The sequence below is a fragment of the Chrysemys picta genome, chromosome 2 (genome assembly GCF_011386835.1).
Source record: "Chrysemys picta bellii isolate R12L10 chromosome 2, ASM1138683v2, whole genome shotgun sequence".
Classification (NCBI taxonomy): domain Eukaryota; kingdom Metazoa; phylum Chordata; order Testudines; family Emydidae; genus Chrysemys; species Chrysemys picta.
The window spans coordinates 275,846,289-275,864,459 of NC_088792.1; the positions used below are offsets into that span (position 1 = coordinate 275,846,289).

General features: G+C 46.3%; 2 long non-coding RNA genes across 2 annotated transcripts; one reads left to right on the plus strand and one right to left on the minus strand.

The window, feature by feature from the left end:
- The first annotated feature begins 4,644 nt into the window (after positions 1–4,644).
- Positions 4,645–16,919, plus strand: LOC135981827 (uncharacterized). The gene is made up of 3 exons (XR_010599022.1): positions 4,645–4,912; positions 9,429–9,597; positions 16,756–16,919. It is a non-coding gene; the product is annotated as an uncharacterized LOC135981827 (long non-coding RNA).
- On the minus strand, positions 9,086–16,241 carry LOC135981828 (uncharacterized). The gene is made up of 3 exons (XR_010599023.1): positions 15,669–16,241; positions 15,096–15,368; positions 9,086–9,853 (listed from the first exon to the last, which is right to left on the minus strand). It is a non-coding gene; the product is annotated as an uncharacterized LOC135981828 (long non-coding RNA).
- Positions 16,920–18,171: the final 1,252 nt, after the last annotated feature.

The window sequence follows — 18,171 nt, forward strand, 5'->3', positions numbered from 1 at the left end:
CTCTCTCTCTCTCTCTCTCTCTCTTTTTTTTTTTTTTTTAATTTCTGGGCTTGAATCCATTTCTAACCTGAATAAGGAGTTAAATCCCTCAGTGCAGATTCCCTTTTGTAACCACTTCTCATTCTTAGCAGGACAAATCCAGTGTCCTAGTTCTGTAAACCCTTACTCCTGTTGAACAGGCCTCACTCCCATGGGGCTTCACTGAGATTGTGCACTCTAAGGAACAGTGTGTGGCTGTGTCGCCCCAGGATGAGACCTGCACCCCTGTTGCTCCAGAGTGAAAAGTACGTTACTTCAGTTACTGAAATGGGTGAAATGTATTCCAGCCCTTTCACCCAGACTGTTCTTCTGGATGTTGCACTGGAAGATGGGAGCCATGGATTTACTCCCTCCCAGTCCACTTGCTCACAGTGGGACGACGCACTGGCTGCACTGCACAGGGAACCGGCTGTGAAGATTCAAGGAGCCCTAAAGTATCCATGCCGGGGCATTTCCCCCCCCCCCCCTCACCTGGGTAGCCATTGTAGGGCTAGCCAAAATCTAGCCCAGGACTAGTGGTCCTAGCACATTAGTTTCCTTTTTATTGTTGTGTACCTAGTTTTTTCTGCTGACCTGCAGTTTTCCAGAGCCCAGTCCTGCAACTCTTAGTCATACTTGAATAACCAGCAGGGCTACACAGGTAGAATTACAAACCTGTTCCTAAGCCTGCAGGTGAGGGAGTTATGCTTTTTCAGACCTTGGGAGAGATGCGCTGTAAGGTATAACCTTTGATGGCCAGAAAGAACACGCTATATACAATCAGCTGCAATGTGACAGTAAGAAGGCATCGGACTGTATCTGATTTTTATTGAAACACCAAATGGAATCTGAAGTCTCGTATCACCAGGGGTATCTTTCAAACAAAATACAGGCTCCAGCCTGTACAAATTAAGCTAGTCATTAGAAACTTAATCCACAGGCTGAATGGTGAAATTGAAAAGCACTCGAGCGTTAAACTGTGCTTCTAAAGGTAAAATAATAAAGCAATATGGGGAATGTATAAATCACCATAAAGATTGCTGGCAGCAAGTAGAGCTGGGCTGAATAGTTCAGCAGAAATTGGAACATATTACGGGTCTTAGTGAGGTTGAATGTCTTCGGTGTAGTAAGAGGAGGCCCTGAAACAAACTCTTGCGTCAGAGGCCTAGTCTGAAGCCTGAACCAAAATACTTCCAGGCATTGCTAAGCAAAAGCTGGGCTGTGAGCCAGAGGCAGGCCCTGCTCACAGAAGCTGGCAAGAAGAGGGCTGCTAGAAGCGGGTCCATCTTAAAGACAGAGTCAAAAGGACAGCATGATGGATAGAAACAACATGATCAAAGGGGAGACAGTAGGGTTACCATATTTCAGCAAGCAAAAAAGAGGACGGGAGGAGCCCTGCCCCCGTCCTGCCCTGGCCCCGCCCCATCCTGCCCTAGCCCCGCCACTGCCCCTCCCACTCCCCCCCCCTCAGAATCCCCAACCCTCCCCCCGCTCCTTGTCCCCTGACTGCCTCCTCCTGGGACCCCTGCCCCTAAATGCCCCCCAGGACCGTACCCCCTACCTGTACCCTGACTGCCCCAACCCTTATCCACACCCCCACCCCCAGACAGACCCCTGGGACTCCCACGCCCCACCCAACCACTCTCCACCCCCTGACAGCCCCCCCCAGAACTCCCGACCCTCTCCCCCGCTCCTTGTCCCGTGACTGCCTCCTCCTGGGACTCCTGCTCCTAACTGCCCTCCAGAACCCCACCCCCTACCTAAGCCTCCCTGTTCCTTGTTCCCTAACTGCCCCCTCCTAAGACCCCTCCTAAATGCCCCCCAGGACCCTACCCCCTACCTGTACCCTGACTGCCTAAAACCTTATCCACACCCCCACCCCCAGAAAGCCCCCCCCGAACTCCTGACTCCCCCCCCGTCTCTTGACTGCCCCCTCCACAACCTCCCTGCCCCTTCTCCGACCCCCTGGCTCCCTTGTTGTTGGCCTTTCTTCGCCTAATGTCTCTGAGCTTGCTCAGGAACGGCCTGAGCCGCTCGTCCCGGCACGCTGGGCAGCAGTGGGGGAGGAGCTCCAGACTGCCCGAGGCGATCTGCGAATGCAGGGAGGGAGGGAGGGAGTGAGCTCTGTTGCAGGGGAGGCGGAGGAGGGGCTCTCTCTGGCTGTTGGAGCCCCATGTAAGTGTCACCATCCGGTCGGCTGCCCTGTTAGCCGCGCGCGCTCTGCATGGGGGGGGGGGAAGTCCGGACATTTACAAATTCCCCCCGGACGCTATTTTTAGCTCAAAAAGCCGGACATGTCCAGGGGAATCCGGACGAATGGTAACCCTAGGAGACAGCACCCTAACGAGCCAAGGGGCTGTACCTCAATACGTCAATAGGGATGAGTAAGCTGTCCTGTAACTGTATAAAAGTAGGTCCCAGAGTGTGCATCTTTGTCCAGCCTAGGGGGCAGTGGAGTGTCCCGCCACTGACAGAGCTGTGTCCATTGCCAGGGGGCACAAATTCGTAGTATGTCTTGTAGAGTCTACGGGAAACTATTACTGTGCTTCATTTGACAATAAACCTGGCTCGGGTTCCTTCGTACCTTACTAGAGTCTGTGGTCATTGGGGGTTCTCTCGGGGTCTGCTGTCTGCGCAGAGCTGGGGCAGCACACAGAGGGAACACACATGCAGCCGACTGTTATCATCATCGAACAAGAGCAAAGTACCACACCGGTAGCTACTGACAACATTCGGTACCTTGCTTTTTTGCCACAAACTGGTTTGCAACCACCCTTGTCCGGGTGGAGAACCTTATGCATGAAATCTGTTTATGTTTTTAAAGCCAATCGGATAGCTTGTTATATTTAAGGTGCTATTTGGCAATATTTTATAATTATCAAATCATGTTTAAAATCTTGCAGCCTGCTCAACATCAAACTTAATTCACGAATGGTAATAAACTTTCCCATATCCGTCAATCAAAGGAATTTATTTTACCAGGTAAAAATCCATTGTAACTGTGTTTTCTTTTATGAAGAGCTCAAGAAGGATTGTAAATGGCAATAGGTGCAAACAGATAAGGAGAATAAAAATAATCATGTCTGTGCTCTGGTACTGGAAGGCTCCTAAAGTCTGAACGTCAAATGCCACAGCAATTTGTACACTTTAGATTCTGCTTTGTGCCACCTTGTCATTGCCTTGTACTGCAATTGGTAAGCATTTGTTTCCAACGTATTTTGTTCTATGCTTAGTGAGGGCTTGATCCTGCTCCCATTAAAGTCAATAGCAAAACTCCCGATTCATCAAAGAATTTTATCACATGCTTAGTTTTATCTTTGACTTTGGTGGGGCTACTAGCCTGCTTAAAATTAAGTGCAGGCTTGAGTTCTATGCTGAACTGCGGCACAAATGCTATAAATGGGACACCCTGGGAGACAGCTTGCCATCCTGATTATGGGCTGACTTCTGATACCGTTATTTATCTTGAATCATACCTTAAACCACAATGATCCCATTGATTTCAAATCATTGGGACCACTTGTGTATTAAGGTGCCGTCCAGCATGAGTAATCTCTCTATCTGTTTATCCAGGTATATATATGGCCCTTATCATCACAGTATTTGTAGCTCCAGTTCAGTGAAGTATTTAAGCATATGCTTAAGTTCACTACTATTCAACAAAGCATTTAACCATCTGTATGAAGTCGGGGGGGAGGGGGTTAAACATCAGCTTAAATTTAAGCACGTGCTTAAGAGCTTTGCTGAATAAGGATGAACTGCAGAATTGGGGCCTGAATAAGGGTATCAGAATCTGGCTCTCCATGGTCACCGCAACAAAAAGAAGTTGTTTTGCCTTTATATACTGTGGCTTTTTTCCATCCAAATATCTCAAAGCACTTTACAAAGGTGAGAAAGCATCAGATGGGGAAACAGACGCAGAGAGGTTAAACAACTGAGTGAGGTTACCCAAAGTCCACAACAGTGCTAGGATTAGAATGAGGGCTCCTGACTCCCGGCTCTAGCAATTAGATCATGCCGCCATGCTGTGAGACAAAAAAGAAGCAATTGAAGATACAATTGCATGAATAAAATAATTTTAGGTGGCCCATTTCAGATGCCTAGGTCTTGCTTTCAGAGGTGCTAAGCACCCACATTCTATTAAAGTGCACTCGAATTGTGGATGTTCAGTGTCTCTGAAACACTGGCATTAGCTGTCTCAGGTTCAGAACCCCCCAGAAATGGAGACATCCAAAACTAAGTGGATGCTTTTGAAAACAGCAGCCTAAGTAACACAGGCAACCTGTGGTAGAACTGTCCTTAGAACCCAGATCTTCTGTGCTTGAACTAAAAGATCTGCTGTGTTTTCCTCTCCAGGTAAATGTTATTTTATATATTTCATCTTCATTTGACCTTTTTGTCTATGTTGGTTTGCACTTGCCCACTAAGTTTTAGTGAGCAGGTGCAAACCCAAAATCTCAAAGAAAAGCTATTTCAATCTCCAAGTGTCAGCTGTGTCAGGAATCGGGGCCTGAAGCAGAGCCTATCTTGGGGCAACCCAGTGAGTACAGCTGGCCTGCTGTAGGCGGCCTGATTGGCTATGTCAATGTCTCCTGATTGGTGGGAAGAGTCAGCAGACCAGCTCTTAAGCCCAGCAGCAGGCACACCTAGTTGGCTGGTTAAGGCATTTGTTCCTGGCTGTGGTGGTGTTTCTAGGTGTCTGTGGTGATGCTCCCCACTCCAGGTAACTCAGCTTTACCATTAGCTCTGATTCTGGCCCTTGGCTCTGAATATGGACTTCTGTCTCTGACCTCCTAGTTTCGATGATTGTCTCCTGCTCTAACCTACTAAGTATGGTTGCCCATGTCCTGGTTTCTGACAACCTGCTTTGGCATCAAATCATGTGATGTTACTGGTAAGACTCTTTCATTGTTGTGTTGCAAAATCCTAAATTGATCCAGGTTCTTACAAAAGGTTCATGAACCTTTCAGTGAATCTGCTCTGACTTTTGAGTCAAAACCTCAAATTGGGCAAGTTTCCTGTGATTGTTGGATTTTATTATGAATAGTCTTAGCTCTGCTTTTTTGCTAGTCACAGACATTCCCCCAGTTAACTGGAATTTATGCTAATGCTGTCCTAATTAAGCAGCAATCATTGCCATTCACTATCATTAGATTCAATTGATTCCTTGGGAGGTATCTTGATAAAGTAGTCATGCTCATTAAGAAGAGTTCATTGTAATAGGATCTGTATGAACAGAGGTGCGTGACAATCATTTAATAGATCTGAGTCCAGCATTTCCTCAAGTGTTTGTAAAAACTAGTTTAACACTTCTTCCCAGACTGAGAGATTTCACAACAGCTTTCAAAAAGGATATCCTTCTCCATTTCCTTGTGAGGTTTATTAGTTATGTTACTACTACATCAGGCAGTCAGGGCCCTATTCTGCTGGGGCCTTACATGCATGGTGACCAGTCAGCAAATGTGAAAAATCGGGATGGGGCTGAGGGGTAATAGGAGCCTATATAAGAAAAAGATCCAAAAATCGGGACATCTGGGCACCCTACGTACATGGGACTGTGTCCCTCTGAAAATGAAGTGAAGCATTTTCCTCTGAGGACAGGGAGCAAGAAGGACACATGGCCTTAGAAATAGCTGTGGAGAAATATGAGGGGGAGCTGCACACAGGAAGGACTGGCTGGGAAGTAGGTTGTATGAAGGGGAAACAGAAAACTTGTATTTATAATTCTGGGAAACCTGCTATATTTATTGTCTTGCTTGCCTTTTAGATACTGTTCTGTTTGCACAGTGCATAGTGCAGTGGGGTCTCAAACCTGGCTGATGCCGGAATACAAAAAATATAGCACAGAGATAGTCCTGGCCCTGAAGGCACCTACAATCTAAGGGTATAACCCGGGGTAGGCAACCTATGGCACGTGTGCCGAAGGTGGCACACGAGCTGATTTTCAGTGGCACTCACATTGCCCGAGTCCTGGCCACTGGTCTGGGGGGGCTCTGTTTTAATTTTAAATAAAGCTTCTTAAAATTTTTAAAAACCTTATTTACTTTACATACAACAATAGTTTAGTTATATATTATAGACTTATAGAAAGAGACCTTCTACAAACATGAATGTATTACTGGCACGCGAAACCTTAAATTAGAGTGAATAAATGAAGACTCGGCACACCGCTTCTGAAACGTTGCCGACCCCTGGTAATCACACAGCAAAAGCAGTGCACCGGCTAGCCAACCTGAGCTAGCTGCATCCAGCGGGCGGAGATCTTAACAGAAGTGAGGAAAGTGCAAGATGAGCTTTAGAGTAGGCTAGCGAGACAGTACATACCTGGGGTCAGAGCATGTGGTACAACCCCAGCACGGAGGCCTCCACCATTGCCTATGCTAACTGGATTCAAACTAGCTTGGTTAGGCTAGTCCATGCACAGCTTTTGCTGTGTAGATGTATGCTAGGTGGATTAGTATATAGCTGACTAGTGGATAAAACAGATGGGGGAAGCGCAAGGTAACGATGAGATGCGGTGCTCAGCATTAACACAGCAAACCAACTACCTAAGCAGTGCTCTTCTAATGGGTTTTTAATGTCCGTCTAATATGAATTGAGAGCCAGATCTTGCTCCCATTAACTGGTAAATCTGTGTAGAATTCATTGATTTCAATGGGAGCAGGAGTAGGTCCTTTATTTAGTTCCTTCATCATTCTTGTTGAAATGGGCAAGTAGGCACCATGCATTCAGGAGGGTGGTGAAGAAGGCCAGTGTTTGCCATAGCTTGTACTAGTGCCAGTGGCTGGCTATGCGCTCTCCAGTCAGGGTGCTGTGTGGCCTTGTGTGTTCAGGAGATCATAAAAGCAGCTTGTGAGTCATGCCAAAGCCTCCTGCATGCTCAGAGGGCTGAGTGTGACAAGATGGCGGTGCTCTGCCCACAGCAAAGGGGCTGGGAACTCAACTGGGCTTTTCAAAAAAGCTCTGAAGCCCCCGTGTACTCAACCAGTCTGCAGACTTAGCTGTGTCATGGGCATGATTAGGCCTTCAGGCACCAGCCAACTTTGCAGGTCACTGTGCAAACAACACCGCTGGGTACCGCACTCCAAACTGGGTTGAACAGACACAAACACACACAAGACACAGATAGCTGGAAAGAGAGTAAGCAGTAGCTAGAGGGAGCTTAGGGTGTAGGGCAGGACAGTTGTAGGGAACATGATGGGGGCGGGCAAGTGCATGTAGGGCAATGCAATTCAGGGGGCAACTTGCACCGGCTGCTGGCTGTGGCACAGTCACCACATGAGCATGGCTGGGATATAAAGAGTCAAAGGAGGGATGGGTCATGGCTGGTCTCTGCTCAGTTAGGATAACATGAACTTGCACTCAACAGAATCTACAAGCCAAGGAGAAGCTCGTCTGGCAGGCCATCCAAAGTACATGCTCAGCCCCCAAACCATCCTAAGCTTCCCTGATTAGCTGGGGGAGAGGGGAGTCGGCAGAGCTGGCAAACAGGAGCTACAGCCACTCAGTTTCTGTCAGTGTCATGGCCTCATTAGCTAGCTTGCCTGTGGGCTCCGGGGGCTGGTGTGTGTGTGAGCTTTTATTTATCTTAATAGCTTAGTGCAGATTATTTTGTATGGAGGGCTGTATTTTTCCTAGTGCTGATTCTGCCTGTTGGGCAGTTGCATGTGGCAGCATTTGGGGGATTGTGTGAATGTTTGGGAAGGGTCACAGAAGTGGTAAATCTGCTGCAAAGGCCCTTGAGCGTTTAACATCTGGTGTTAGCAGCCTGAGGGTGGTGTACCCAGCAGGTGCTCACCTCCTGTGATTCCCTGTCCCTGCATATGTGGAATTGCATTCAGCTAAGGGATGAGTTAGAATCAGACATTCCCTCAGATGTTTCCTGTCATATGGCCTTGCATGCTGGTAAACTACTGGAGGGGAGGATTAATCTTAAATTAGCAGCAGAAGCAACCAGTGTTTCTGAATTTGAGGATAACATTTCTTCTTTTGAAAAGGAACTGCAGACTGACTTGGAATTGTATTGTCAGCTGAGAAGTGGAAATGCTTAAACAGTTACAGCCCAATAAAAGAAAGTGGCTCTTACTAACAGAATGAAAACACTGGAAGTCAGAGGACCCAGTCCTACCCCTGCCCCCTTGAACAGCAAGAATGAGATTTTTCAGGATTGAGCACCCAGTCCTGCTCCCATGATGTACATGTGACCAGGAACTTGCAGCCTAATCCTGGGAGCTGCTACTCCCTCCAGCACACTGACTCTAGTGTGTGTTGAAGGGTCCCATTGTCTCAAAGGTGATACTTCAGCACACCTAGCATGGTCAGCCCCTAGAGGAGGCGGCCGCACCACTGAAACTTTGGATGGAATGAGGGCGTTTCTTGAACTCTGATTTGGATGCATCTCTTCCCAACTGGAGCTGGGCAGGAAATGGCTTTCCTGTACCATGAACATCTTTGGGATGGTGAAATTTATCAGTATCTCAGTCTGGTATGAAAAGTAAATATCTCAAATTGCAACATTTTGTTTTGATGAATTTGAAATGTGGTGGTTCAATTTCAACCTTTAAAAAAAAAAAAATCAAAGCTTTTTAACTAGAATAGCTTATTTCAAAGCAATGTTATTTCAATCTAGAAAACTGATTGAAAATGTGGAAACAGAAAGTTCCCAAAACCTTTAAGATCTTTTGTCAGACCATTTTTTTAATTAAAACTGACACTTTCCCATAAAGTTTGTTTTGACAACTTAACTTTTTCCACTGTAAAAATGTTTTGGCAAAAATTCCTAATTGGCTTCATTCCAAGCTCCCAGTACGTCCTAAAGTAACAGTGAAAGGAAACTCTTTAGAGATTTGTAGAACCACTTATGGATTTTCTCATCTCTTCTTTCAACGCTGATTTTGTGTTGACTTAACCAAAGGGTTTTTAAACAGTCTTATCTGGCAGTCCTAGCTGGTCTTTCTAAATCCCAAATAACCATACAAATCTTCTTACAATAGCATGTTCTCAAACGGATGGAAAATATCCTAGTGTTTCACCAATGAAACTCCAGGTCATTTTAGCTGTGGCCAGGTTTGAGTGAATGTTTTTTAATATTATCAAGTTATGATTCTTTGTACTAAGAGGATTACACTTCAAAATCTGGGAACAGAGCTAGATGCTTCCACAATAGGAGATGCTAGTAGGTGGTTTTCTTTGCAAGATTTTATATAATGTAGTAGGAAAGGTTTGACTTTCATTGACTTGGTTTTATCTGCTGACGGACTGTTATTTCTGGTAATGACCATAAACAGAAAGGCACAGTCCTTGCCCCAAAGAGTTGACTCTAATGCCTGAGTGTGGCTTTTTGTTTTTGTTTGACTAAATGTTGTCACTTTATCTGACTTTGCAGACAGTCCTGTTTCTTCTGATTTCAGCTTTATAAAGTCTCTAGAGACTTCTGGTTCTGGGAGAAACTGAGATCTGTAAATTCCTATTCAAGTCAATAAGGAGAAGAATGGTATTTATCTTAAGGCACTGAACTGGGACTCGAGTGATCTCCTGGTTCAATTCCCAGTACTTCCAAGGCTTCCTGGGTGACCTCAGGTAAATCTCTTAATCTCCCAATTCCTCCTTTGTATAATAAGAATAATAGTAACTGAGTAAAACTCAAAGGCCTGTGATCTACAGGAGATCAGAATAGGTAATCAAATTGCCTTCAACTCAGTGAATTAATATTGCCTTTCTTCCATCCTTGATCTTGCATTCTAAATAGAGAAGACCATCCGTGCCAGGGCTGTTTCTTATTCTGAGCTTGTACAGCATGTAAGCACAATGGAATGCTGATCTCCGTTGAGCAGTACTGTAATACAAATAGCCGTGATTTGGGGTCAGGCCCTTGGCAAGTAATATTTGAGGTCTCTTTATTAAATGGAGGTCTTTGTTCTGAGGATGGGGCTCTATTTTACTTTTTTCATGTGATACCTTGCCTTGACTGTGGTTTTCTCTGTTCCAAAACACACAATCAAAGAGAAAAACTTGGTACCAACCCCTTAGCAAGACTCTGCTTAAGAATTTAGTGACATGTAAACAATGCACCCATTAAATGACACAGGGGATGCATCCAGAAGTGGAGAAAATGGTAATGTGCAATAGGTAGCTAGGAATAGCCTCCAGTATTAAAAATTTAAGTCTGCAACTTGTTTATAGCTGCCACTGTGTGCACTTGGAGAGAAACAGCACAAACACAGGGCAGATCAGCAAAAGTATGCCAAACTAGGCAGGATGAAGAGAAAGTTTAACCCTGTGTTTCCCTAATGAAAGTTGGCATTTTTCCCCAGTAACTTAAAGGGTGTGTGTGTGTGTAAGACCCCCTCCAGAGCTTACAATCGAATTTGAAAACATGCAACCCCCTTGTTGCATCTTGAATGAAGGGGGGGGGGTGGCACAGAGGACAGAAAAGTGGGGCAGCAGGGAGAATAGATATTCAAAACCTGTTAATACTCCTGTTAATCTCCTGCCTAGCCACTAGTAGCTGGCAGTTTACTGCAGGCCCTCTTGGGCAAGTGGGTCTTGAAGGCTTTGGAGAAGACAGGATAATGGCTTTATGGACTAATTCCAGGAGAGCATTGCACCTGGCGGTGATGGACTGGGATGGGTGGAAAGCAGGAGATACAAGGGTGATTGTCACATTCTGAGGTGCAGTTCAGACCAGAGGCATTGTCACCAACTGACTTGCGATGTTGGATGCCTCACAATGTTTTGCTGTTATAGCTCCCAGCCTGAGGTGCTCAAACGGCATGTAGGTCACACCTGGAGTATCTGTATCACACCCTGCATGTCTGTATCTCTGCAGTCCTGGTCCAGCAACTCTGACCCCAGCAACAGTCCAGCCACACGCTGGCTTCCGGCAGCCTAGGTTATTGCTTGCAGGGTGACCCCAACACATGCCCAGTTACAAATTATCCCCCCCAAATTGTGTTCTGAACTGCCCAGGAAAGGGCTGGACAGTGCAGATAGTAACAGACCTGTAATGGGTCAATAAGCAACAATTTTTGCTGCTTTAACTGGAGTTATCCAAACACAGCTCTAGATAAACTTTTTTTTAATCAAAGCTAAACTACAAAGAGGCTTTAAGTGATGACATGTATAATGTATTAATCAGAAATCTTTATAAGAAAAATAAAGATGGAAAAAGCTTTCTAGTTACTAAAGCTTAACAAGCTAGATTTGGTTCCAGGTACAATCCTTATCACATGTTCTCAGCGACATTACTGACCACAACATCCAGACAAGATCCTTCCCCAAAGTCAGAGGGCAGGTTCCTTTGTCATCTTAGATGAAAGTGTGTGTCAGAGGGAGGGAAAGAGGTTTTTGGGGTGCTTTTGCCCCTCACTTTTATAATCGTCACCCTTTGAAATGCATTTTCCTTAAGGTTACCCCTAGACAAAATTCCTTCCCACTGAGGATGGAGTCATAGAATATCGGGGTTGGAAGGGACCTCAGGAGGTCATCTAGTCCGCCCCCTGCTCAAAGCAGGACCAATTCCCAACTAAATCATCCCAGCCAGGGCTTTGTCAAGCCTGACCTTAAAAACCTCTAGGGAAGGAGATTCTACCACCTCCCTAGGTAACCCATACCAGTGCTTCACCATCCTCCTAGTGAAAAAGTTTTTCCTAATATCCAATCTAACCTTCCCCATTGCAACTTGAGATCATTACTCCTTGTTCTGTCGTTTGCTACCACTGAGAACAGTTTAGATCCATCCTCTTTGAAACCACCTTTCAGGTAGTTGAAAGCCGCTATCAAATCCCCCCTCATTCTTCTCGTCTGCAGACTAAACAATCCCAGTTCCCTCAGGCTCTCCTCATAAGTCATGTGCTCCAGACCCCTAATCATTTTTGTTGCTCTCCGCTGGACTCTTTGCAATTTTTCCACATCCTTCTTGTAGTGTGGGGCCCAAAACTGGACACAGTATTCCAGATGAGGCCTCACAAATGTCGAATAGAGGGGAATGATCGCGTCCCTCGATCTGCTGGCAATGCCCCTACATATACAGCCCAAAATGCCGTTAGCCTTCTTGGCAGCAAGGGCACACCGTTGACTCGTATCCAGCTTCTCGTCCACTGTAACCCCTAGGTCCTCTTCTGCAGAACTGCTTCGTAGCCATTCGGTCCCTAGTCTGTAGCTGTGCATGGGATTCTTCCGTCCTAAGTGCAGGACTCTGCACTTGTCCTTGTTGAACCTCATCAGGTTTCTTTTGGCCCAATCCTCTAACTTGTCTAGGTCCCTCTGTATCCTATCCCTACCCTCCAGCATATCTACCACTCCTCCCAGTTTAGTCTCATCTGCAAACTTGCTGAGAGTGCAGTCCACGCCATCCTCCAGATCATTAATGATGATATTGAACAAAACTGGCCCCAGGACCAACCCTTGGGCAGTCTGCTTGAAACCAGCTGCCAACTAGACATGGAGCCATTGTTTACCACCCGTTGAGCCTGACAATCTAGCCAGCTTTCTATCCACCATATAGTCCATTCATCCAGCCCATACTCTAACTTGCTGGCATGAATACTGTGGGAGACTGTATCAAAAGCTTTGCTAAAGTCAAGGAATAACACATCCACTGCTTTCCCCTCATCCACAGAGCCAGTTATCTCCTCATAGAAGGCAATTAGGTTAGTCAGACATGACTTGCTCTTGGTGAATCCATGCTGACTGTTCCTGATCACTTTCCTCTCCTCTAAGTGCTTCAGAATTGATTCCTTGAGGACCTGCTCTGTGATTCCCCCCCCCCCCCCCCCCCCCAGGGACTGAGGTGAGGCTGACTGGCCTGTAATTCCTTGGATCCTCCTCCTTCCCTCTTTTAAAGATGGGCAATACATTAGCCTTTTTCCAGTCATCCGGGACCTCCCCCAATCGCCATGAGTTTTCAAAGATAATGGCCAATGGCTCTGCAATCACATCCGCCAACTCCTTTGGCACCTGTGGATGCAGCGCATCTGGCCCCATGGACTTGTACTCATCCAGTTTTTTCTAAATAGTCCTGAACCAATTCTTTCTCCACAGAGGGCTGGTCACCTTCTCCCCATACTGTGCTGCCCAGTGCAGCAGTCTGGGAGCTGACCTTGTTCATGAAGACGGGGGCAAAAAAAGCATGGAGTACGCTAGCTTTTTCCACATCCTCTGTCACTAGGTTGCCTCCCTCATTCAGTAAGGGGCCCACACTTTCCTTGACTGACTTCTTGTTGCTAATATACCTGAAGAAACCCTTCTTGTTACTCTTAACATCCCTTGCTAGCTGCAACTCCAAGTGTGATTTGGTCTTCCTAACTTCACTCCTGCATGCCTGAGCACTATTTTTATACTCCTCCCTGGTCATTTGTCCAATCTTCCACTTCTTGTAAGCTTCTTTTTGTGTTTAAGATCAGCAAGGATTTCACTGTTATGGCAGGTGACCAGCTTGGCTTATTTGCTATTCTTTCTATGCATTGGGATGGTTTGTTCCTGCAACCTCAATAAGGATTCTTTAAAGTACAGCCTGCTCTCCTGGACTCCTTTTCCCCCTCATATTGTTCTCCCAGGGGATCCTGCCCATCAGTTTCCTGAGGGAGTCAAAGTCTGCTTTTCTGAAGTCCAGGGTCCATATTCTGCTGCTCTCCTTTCTGCCTTGTGTCAGGATCCTGAACTCAACCATCTCATAGTCACTGCCTCCCAGGTTCCTATCCACTTTTGCTTCCCCTACTAATTCTTCCTGGTTTGTGAGCAGCAGGGCTAGAAGAGCTCTGCCTCTAGTTGGTTCCTCCAGCACTTGCACCAGGAAATTGTCCCTTACACTTTCCAAAAACTTCCTGGATTGTCTGTGCACCGCTGTATTGCTCTCCCAGCAGATATCAGGGTGATTGAAGTCTCCCATGAGAACCAGGGCCTGCGATCTAGTAACTTCTGCTAGTTGCCAGAAGAGAGCTTCATCTACCTCATCCCCCTAGTCTGGTGGTCTATAATGGACTCCCACCACAACATCACCCTTGTTGCTCACACTTCTAAACTTAATCCAGAGACTCTCTGGTTTTTCTGCAGTGTCATACTGGAGCTCTGAGCAGTCATACTCCTCTCTTGCATACAATGCAACTCCCCCACCTTTTCTGCCCTGCCTGTCCTTCCTGAACAGTTTATATCCATCCATGACAGTACTCCAGTCATGAGTTATCCCACCAAGTCTCTGTTGTTCCAATCACATCATAGTTCCTTGACTGTGCCAGGACTTCCAGTTCTCCCTGCTTGTTTCCCAGGCTTCTTGCATTAGTGTATAGGCACTTAACTTGCTGATCGTCCTGCTTTCTCAGTCTAAGACCAGACTCCTCCCCTCTTGCACTCTCCTGCTCACGCTTCCTCCTGGTATCCCATTTCCTCACTTACCTCAGTGCTTTGGTCTCCTTCCCTGGATAACCTAGTTTAAAGCCTTCCTCACTAGGTTAGCCAGCCTGCTTGCAAAGATACTCTTCCCTCTCTTTGTTAGGTGGAGCACTCCTCCTTCTTGGAACACCATCCCATGGTCGAAGAATCCAAAGCCTTCTCTCTGACACCACCTGCATAGCCATTTGTTGACTTCCACAATTCAACGGTCTCTACCCAGGCCTTTTCCCTGCACAAGGAGGATGGACGAGAACACCGCTTATGCCTCAAACTCCTTTTATCCTTCTTCCCAGAGCCACGTAGTCTGCAGTGATCCACTCAAGGTCATTCTTGGCAGTATCATTGGTGTCCACGTGGAGAAGTAAGAAGGGGTAGCGATCCAAGGGCTCAAGTCTTGGCAGTCTCTCCATCACATCATGAATCCTAGCTCCTGGCAAGCAGCAGACCTCTTGGTTTTCCCAGTCGGGGCGGCAGATAGATGACTCAGTCCCCCTGAGAAGGGAGTCCCCGACCACCACCACCCGCCTCCTTCTCTTGGGAGCAGTGGCTTTGGAACCCCAATGCCTAGGACAGTGCATCTCATGCCTTCCAATCGGTGGAGTCTCCTTCTGCTCCCTTCCCTCAGATGTATCATCTAGTCCACTCTCTGCATTAGTACCAGTGGAGAAAACATGAAAACGGTTGCTCACCTGTATCTCCATTGCTGGTACATGGGTGCTCCTCTTTCTTCTTCCGGAGGTCACCTGCTGCCAAATTTCTTCACCGTCCCTGTGTCCCCTCTGCGCAGCCTGCTCCAATTCTTCAGAACATTGTGCCCACAGAAGCATATCCTGACCTCTGTCCAGGAAATGTTCACTTTCTTTTATGCAACACAGGGTCGATACTTGTTTCTCCAGACCTCGAACCTTCTCTTCCAATATGGAGACCAGCTTGCACTTTGTACAGACAAAGTCGCTTCTGTCCTGTGGAAGAAAGACAAACATGGCACAACTTGTGCAGGTTACAACAGCTGATCGCTCACCTTCCATAATTTCTTCCTTCTAAGGGCAGCAACTCACAGAAGCCCGCAAGATGAAAGCCTCAGTGGGCTCTCCCCAGGCAAACTCCCTCTGTTAGCCTTCGCTGTTTGCTGCTCAGCTGGTTGGCTGCTGACCCACTCAAGGTCCACCTGGAACAAAGCACTCCCAATTCACACTTTTCAAACAATCAAGCACACAGTCAAACTGACAAACAGTCCCCGGAACAGACACTCAGATACTCACCAATACAGGCCCTCTAATGCGGCACTTAAGTTCCATGTTTGTCAAAGTGCAAATTGACCTGTTCCTGCCTTTCCTTCATTGCCAAAGAATCACCACTTGACTAACAATTGTCCATCTTTGACACCTGCCTAGAGGTGTCAGCTTGTCCTTTGTCTTTGAGAAACATGTTTACACCCTCCCTAGATTTTCCTAGTAAACGAATGCTGAACTTTTGACTGCTAGATTTTTTTCATAGCTTTACTTAGGTTGCTACACACTTCACAATATTATTGACCGGCTAGTTATTTGGTTCTCAAATGATTCCCTCAAGGCATTATTTTGTACAAATATTAGTAGGGTGTGACTACAGGTTACATTTGGTCACAGTGACTAAGGTTGGAAGCTTTGATGGGGGGAAGGGGCAGGCACTGTCCTGCCTGCTTTACAGTTGAGGAAGCTGTCAGAGAAATCACGTACTTCTCCTGTGACCTTAAATAAGTATGTGGTGGAGCCAGGTAACCTGACTCCCAGGCTTGGCCCTTGACAAGGTAATCAGACCTCCTTGTATATTACACAGCAAAAAAGTTCATGAACTCAACTGTTCAAAGGGTTTGCAAAGCTTTGTACTCCATGAGATTTGCCCATCTCTTATTTCCTCTGTTTGTCCTTTAGACCAAAATGCTGTGAAAAGTAAATTCCTTATGTCTAGGCACATTCTGCAATTCTTTGTTCTATTGTATCCAGTAAAGGTGAAGCCCTTTTTTATTTTGTGTGGGTTTTTTGGTGGTTTTGCTGGGTGGGGATCAGCACTTACTTCCCTGGTTACAATCTGCACTTAAACAATAGCAGAAGCTATTGAAGTGTGGTTGGTTCTGTGGCTCATCTCTCACATACATGTACCTGTCATGATTATTAAGGCTCATGGGTTAAAGATGGAGTTAACTAATGGAATCCTATTAAAGATAAACATAAGGACTTGCAGCTCAAGCATGAGGGTCTTGATATCCCATCACTAACTTCCTGTGTTAGCAGAAACAGGATCCTCTGAAACATTGTCATACACAGAATAGCAGATGACAGGCCATTCCTGTTTTCCTCTGCCTTTCAGAGGACGGCACCTGTGGACTCCCCTGCTCCGAAAAGGCAGAGTAAGACTGAAGGAGACCCGTCCAAGGAGAAGCATGGCATGCATGGGAGATTGTAGGGCCCATTTGGGGTTGTAGTAAATGACACTTCAATTAATATCTGATCAAAATTTTCCTTGAGCACTTTTTTTGGTTTTTTGTTTTTTGTTTTTTTTTGCATCCAGAACATCACCATAAATTGCTGTAACTTGCTGTGGTGTTCCACTGTCTCTGACTGTGGTGTAGCTTGTGGTAATTTCAATAAAATATTTTGAGCATGCAGAGAGACGTTGGTGACATTTGTCACAAGATGGATGCACTTCGTTCAACAGAGCAGTCAGTCTTTGAAGGAAATATATCAAAACCAGGCGAGGTGGATACAAGCAGCTGAATGCATCAGGGAAAGAAGAATTGCCTCATCCAGTTGCCAGACAGTCCCTCAGTTTAACAGAAGTCACTGAGACAGAAAGACAGCAGTAGTGTGTGATCTACATGTTTAGAAACCAATAGGCAATGTAAACTCTCAGACTATTAAGCAGGTGGCAATCACTTAGGGTACGTCTACACTTACCTCCGGGTCCGGCGGCAGGCAATCGATGTTCTGGCATCGATTATCGCGTCTGGTCTAGACGCGATAGATCGATCCCGGAAGTGCTCGCCGTCGACACCGGTACTCCGGCTCAGCGAGAGGAGTACACGGCATCGACGGGGGAGCCTCCCTGCCGCGTCTGGACCCGCAGTAAGTTCGGACTAAGGTACTTCGAATTCAGCTATGTTTAGTCTGAAGTGGGGGGTTAGTGTGGACCAGGCCTTAGCTTCAGTATTGCATTCTCTCTAGTGAAAGAAATATACCTGACAGATGCCCACTATTCAGAGCGTACCTGTATACACAGAGGGCAGACACTGGGCAACATCCTGTTCTCTTGGGCTATGTTGTCTACACTAGCAACTGAGCAACACAACTTTTGACTTTCAGAGGTGTTTTTAAAAAAAAAACACACACCCAAACGACACCAGTCTTACCAACACCAACAAGCGCTGGCGTGAACACTGCTTTGTCGACAGGAGCGCTCTCGGCTAACAACGCTAACCTCTGCTTGGTGGGGTGGAAGTATTTCTCTCAGCAGGAGAGGCGTGCAGTGTAGCCACTGTCAGCTTTTAGCGGCACGGCTGTAGTGACATAGCCATGTCGCTAAAAGCGGCATAGTGTAGACATGCTCTGGATTTAAAATTGATCCAAGGCTAACTCAACTGGAGTTAGTGGAAGTGGACTGTTTTTTAAATGAGATGAAAATTGGACCCACTAGTCTCCAGTTGAATTGGCTGCCCAAGTATACATGCTGCTATTGAGTGAATCAAAGGTAGCTGAAATGAAGCCTGAAACAAGCTTCGATGGAATA